General features: G+C 43.6%; 1 protein-coding gene across 1 annotated transcript in view; it reads right to left on the bottom strand.

Annotated features, from left to right (window-relative positions):
- The window catches only part of LOC106876117 (uncharacterized), a 64,613-nt gene extending 59,487 nt beyond the window's left edge, over positions 1–5,126 (bottom strand). Inside the window, exon 1 of the mRNA XM_052965970.1 lies at positions 4,744–5,126. The gene's annotated coding sequence lies outside the window, so the exon portion shown is untranslated. The remainder of the gene's footprint in view (positions 1–4,743) is intronic.
- Positions 5,127–5,366: the final 240 nt, after the last annotated feature.

Here is a 5,366-nt window from a genome sequence, read left to right as displayed (position 1 = left end):
GTGTGTGTGTGTGTGTGTGTGTGTGTGTGTGTGTGTGTGTGTGTGTGTGTGTGTGTGTGTGTGTGAGTGAGTGAGTGTGTGCGTCACATATGTGAGTGCTGATGTGTCCTACTCTTACTCAGCAAGGGAAATATTTTGCTATGGAGCACTGACAGACCCGAACCATACTCATTGTTTTCACCCCTAATCTGTGCAGACCAGATCTATTCTAAGTTGATTCATCATTCTGATCATCGATAGACATTATTGGAGTTATGTCCCCTGCTTTTCGTAATTCAGATTCAAATCCTCTTTAGAGTGTTTTAGTGCTAATTGCTTCGTTAAACCTAACCGATAAACGAAGCTAGAACACATTCCTCGTGCATGTTCCGATGTAGGTGTGCGTATGTATCCGTTTGCATGTATGTGTATATTTGTGTCTGTGAGTGTGTGAGGGTTTCGTGGCTCAAAGTTAGGGTCTTCCGCTCACGATCGCGACTCCCGGACCGATTGAGGCGTTGCCTGGCTTTTAAGAAACCATTTTATTTCATTGTATCTGGCGAGTGTCATTCTCTTTTGATGCCTTACTACTTAACACATTCACCGGTTCGATCTCTACTCATTTTTCTTCCTTCTTGCAACCTCTTCAATAGTCGTTGAGTCGGTCCGTTATCCGAGCTGCGTTCTTTTTATTTGTTTCTTTATTTCTTTATTTGTTTGCTTGTGTGCATGTGTATACGCATATGTATGTATGTATGTATGTATGTATGTATGCATGTGTGTATGTGAAAGCGTGTGGCTCAGTAGGTAGAGCGTGAGCTTACGATTGTGAGGTTGTGAGTCCGATTCCCGGACCAGGCTGCGTGATGTGTTCTGGAGGAAAACACTTTATTTCACGTTGCTCCAGTTAACTCATCTGTAGAAATGAGTTGCGACATCACTGGTGCCAAGCTGTATCGGCCTCTTTACCTTTCCTTTGGATAACATCAGTGGTGTGGAGAGGGGAGGCTTGCATGCATGGGTGACTGCTGGTGTTCCATAAGCAAATTGCCCAGACTTGTGCCACGGAGGGTAACTTTCTAGGTGCAATCCCACGGTCATTCATGACCGAAGGGTGTCTCCTCCATGTATATGTGTATGTATGTAAGGTTATATGTATATATGTATGAATATGTTTGTGTGTGTGTGTATGTGTGTATTTCATTTGCATGTATTTTATTTCAAGTTTTTCTCTGATGCCTTGCACATCTGTACATGCAATGTCGATAAGCATTCGATCGCTACGAACAAATGATTTGAGCAGGTTGATCAGAAAGGAACCGTGGAATACTCATCCGTTGTCTACGCCAGGAGACTCCACTGTGTCTGCATTTGTGTATGTATACGTAAATGTGTACGTATGTGACTTTCAGCTTGTGTGTAAGTGCGTTTATATATCTATCTGTGTGTCTGCAGTCTTATTCAGAACACCATGGCCATCTCCAAGACAATACCGATTCCATAAATTACATCCGACTCCACTTAACATCAACATATCAATCATTGTTTACATGTTGTGCAACAGAAGAATTAGTATTAAATTGGTCGGGAGTAGGAGGCGGGGGTTAGTGGTGGTGGTGGTGCTGGTGGTGATGGTGGTAGCGGCGGTGGCGACAGCGGTTGAAGGTGGTGGTGATGATGGTGGTCTTCGTGATGATGGCTGGAGATAGTGATGGTGCCGGTTGGAATTGTGGTGTTTGTGGTGGTGGTGATGGTGGTGGCAAAGCTGCTTGTAATGGTAGCGTGTGGTATAATAACAACCACCACTGAAGTTGTTATTATTGTTCTTGTGGTAGTGTTGGGGTGGAGTGGGTTGTATTGTTGACGCTGGTGATGCTTGTGGAGATGGTGTGTGTTGTGGTAGTGGTGGAGGTGGTGGTGGTGGTGGTGGTGAAGTCAAAGCACAAACGAACTAAAATTGGCAGCGGAAAACAGCCGTTCAGGTCGGTTGAGATAAGAAGATGATGAATGGGTGGGGGTGGAAGATAAAGCTGGTGACGTGGGGGGGGGAGGAAGAAACAGAGTGCTTGAAGTAGTAATGAAGATGGAGGTTGCTACTCTTGCTGCCCCTGATGATGACGACGACGACGACGACGACGACAGCAGCATTGATGGTGGTAGTGGTGGTGGTGGTGGTGATGGTGGTGACGGTGGTGACGGTGCTACTGGTAGAGGTGATGTGAAGGGGAGGGGAAGTGAATGGATAAGGAGGAGAAAGAGGACAACGACGAAGACCATTATGACGACGGCAACGACGACGACGACGAAGACGATGTTAATGAGAAGGAAAAGGAGGAGGCACGCCAGAGTGAGGGTGGCTCTGGTGATATTAACGATAACGGTGACGGAGGTGATGCCAATATAATCATTGTAATCATCGTAATCACTCACAAACTTCACTCACGACGAACACCAAAGTTTCGACCAAAACATTCCCCAAAACATTAAGCTCGGTCTGTTCGGATCCTTCCTTGTTCGGACCCTTCCTTGTTCGGACCTTTCCTCAGTAACATCAATATTCGTCGGTTTATTTAGTTGCGAAAACTCCCAGGTTTCTGTCATTTGAAATGTTCTGGGAGACGAAAAGCGGTGAATAAGTTTCGAACGAATCAATAGAGTTCAGGGGGTAAACAGTTCGGTCTGTGACTTGCCCTTCTCGCACCGTTCCATATTTCGGCTGCTTAATTCACCTTCGCACAGACCTTTATCGCTTCCATCGAGAGACGCAGCCCACCATCTAAGTTAGCCTTGAAATGCAGTCTTTATTTATTTATTTTTTCAGCCCATCACTTTGTCAAACACTTTGTCGACATTCTCGAGAGAAACTGTACACATGTGCTTGGAATATTAAACGGGACGCACCCGAAGTAATTTCCGCACTACTGTCAACCAAATTGGCCGATCAACCACAGCTTTCGTTTTCCTGTGTCTCTTACCTACACACCTTTGAACAATGCAGCCTTGTGTTTTGCGTCGAAGAAATGGTAGTCACACATTATTGCTTGTTGCTCTTATTAAACGTGGCTTGTCTTTTTCAATCGCCTTTTCTCGTCTCTCTACTTGCTCCTTCTACAATTCTATGATCTTTAATACCAGTTCCTTACTAAAAGTAACAAAATCTGTTCTGGATTTGTAATGTGATCCATCACCTCCTGTTTGTGATCCTTCTCGTCAGGTCTCGCCCAATTCCTAATCCTGTCTCTTTAAGCTTTCTGTTCCAGGAACTACAAGGTCAGATTCCCGTTACTAGATCCCCGTCCAGGTAACATAACTCGGTTAAGCGCACGAGCAAACACAAACAGACACACGCACACGCACACACACACAGACACACACACACACACACACACACACACGCACGCACACACACACACACACACGCACACACACAGTCAAACTCCTAGTCTACGCGGTTAACCATTGACCATAATTATGATGAACATTTTTGACAGCAAATAATAGAACGAAAACGCTAAGTGGAAGAACCACCGTGGTTTGACCAATTCCACATTACGCATTCAGGTAACATGTTGAAGAGGTGTTAGGCATAGAGAAATATCTGAAAAAGCAGGTAAGGCCTTTAAAGCCAGCTCTTCAGCCAGTCTGCATCCACAATTCTATTCGAATCTACTACTAACATTAATGGACGCGATATACTTCTGTTCCCAAAAGCCTGAATGAACAATTAAACAATCCGACCCTGAATCAGTCTAAAACAACCACCAGATTCGTGATGCTCTCGTCTAGAAACATCATGCTGGCATCGGGGTCCAGGAAGATCGACATTTCTCTCACAACACTCCCCACCCCATGGGGTTTGACCGCGAGTGACGTCAACGTCGCAGTCCTCCTGGAATGAGAATATTCGGCGTTCAGAAACTCGGGTCTTGTGCTTTTTTACATGGTTCGTATTTTGTAATAAACTTCTTGCAGTCACTGTTGCTCGGCCTGCTAGAATCAATAGCCAAACCCTCCCTCATCCAATACCTTCCTCTTTTAAAAGACACATTCAAAAATATAGCCTGCGATATATTGTTGAAGAAAGAAATGGTGAGATGGTCACACCTGGAATAGCTTTTGATCATAGGTCGCTCTTTCAGAGCCGATTTGCAACTAAACAATATGATGACAGCAACAACAACTACAACAACAGTCAAACTGGAGAAATCGAAATAATGTGAATTCAAATAGAAAGAAAATTAAACGTTCTCAAAAAAAGCGGTGGTGGTGGCCGTCGTCGTCGTCGTCGTCATCGCGACGGCGGCGACGGTGGTGGTTGCGGTATTGCGATGTTGTGTAAAATAGTGTGGTGGTGTTGGGACACTAGTGCAGTGGTGCACTGGTGTGGTTTTGTCTTTTGAATGGTGAGGAAGGATATATTTTGAAGTGTTTCGATCTTTCAACAAGTTATAAGAAAATCATTTTCACAGAAATTGAAATGAAAATACATTTAAAAGTTTAAGATTTCCTCATAAATATAATCAACTCACAGAAATAAACGGACATTTCGTCTTTTACCTCAAGTCATACACGTGGGGAGAAGACATCTAATTGGCAGTTACAGTTTGATTACCTAAGCGGATATTGATTCTACCCATGGGTAGAAAACACTGCAACTCGCATCTCAAGCGCAGTTATTAGTAAATTCACTAAAGATTGAAGCAAGATGTTAAATAAATCCACAACCTGAGTTATATTTAAAAATGATAGAGTTTAGTTATTTACCTTAGATTGCATCCGTTGTAGGATAGATGTTTGATAGGAATCCAAAATATGACCATCTGTTAATCCACAAGAATATGTATCCTAGTTCAGGGTACGTTTCATAACAAGAGACTTTTACTAATGCAGATATTAGCTCTGGGTATAGCCGAGGTTGTGAGACTGGCTGACTGCTGGCATCGATAGATATCCAGTAGATTGTGACTAGATAACTAGCAAGCTGCTTGGGGACGACTGTCAGGGTATACAGAGAGAGACCGAGAATGTTTCTGTGTGGAGTGATGCATCTGAGAATGGTGAGGTTGATATAGGTATGGCATTCATCTGTAACTGAGATTGTGTGTGTGTGTGTGTGTGTGTGAATGTGAGCCTGTGTGTTTGTATGCATTCACATACATATCTATTTATATAGTTACGTATAAATACACACACACATATAAATTATATACACACATACATACGAACGCGTGCGCGCGCGCATACACACATACATAAATATGACATATGCACGTGCGAGTGCGCGTGTGTGAATGTTTGTGTAACAGAGACTGAGAAAGAGGAGACATGGAAAGGGGAGGGTAGAAACGAAAGGTGTGTGATGTGGAGTCGGGAGAAAATGAAGATGG

This window comes from Octopus bimaculoides, chromosome 3 (assembly GCF_001194135.2).
Source record: "Octopus bimaculoides isolate UCB-OBI-ISO-001 chromosome 3, ASM119413v2, whole genome shotgun sequence".
NCBI lineage: Eukaryota > Metazoa > Mollusca > Cephalopoda > Octopoda > Octopodidae > Octopus > Octopus bimaculoides.
Note: the sequence above shows the minus strand (reverse complement) of the source record. Positions and strands in the feature narration are given on the sequence as shown.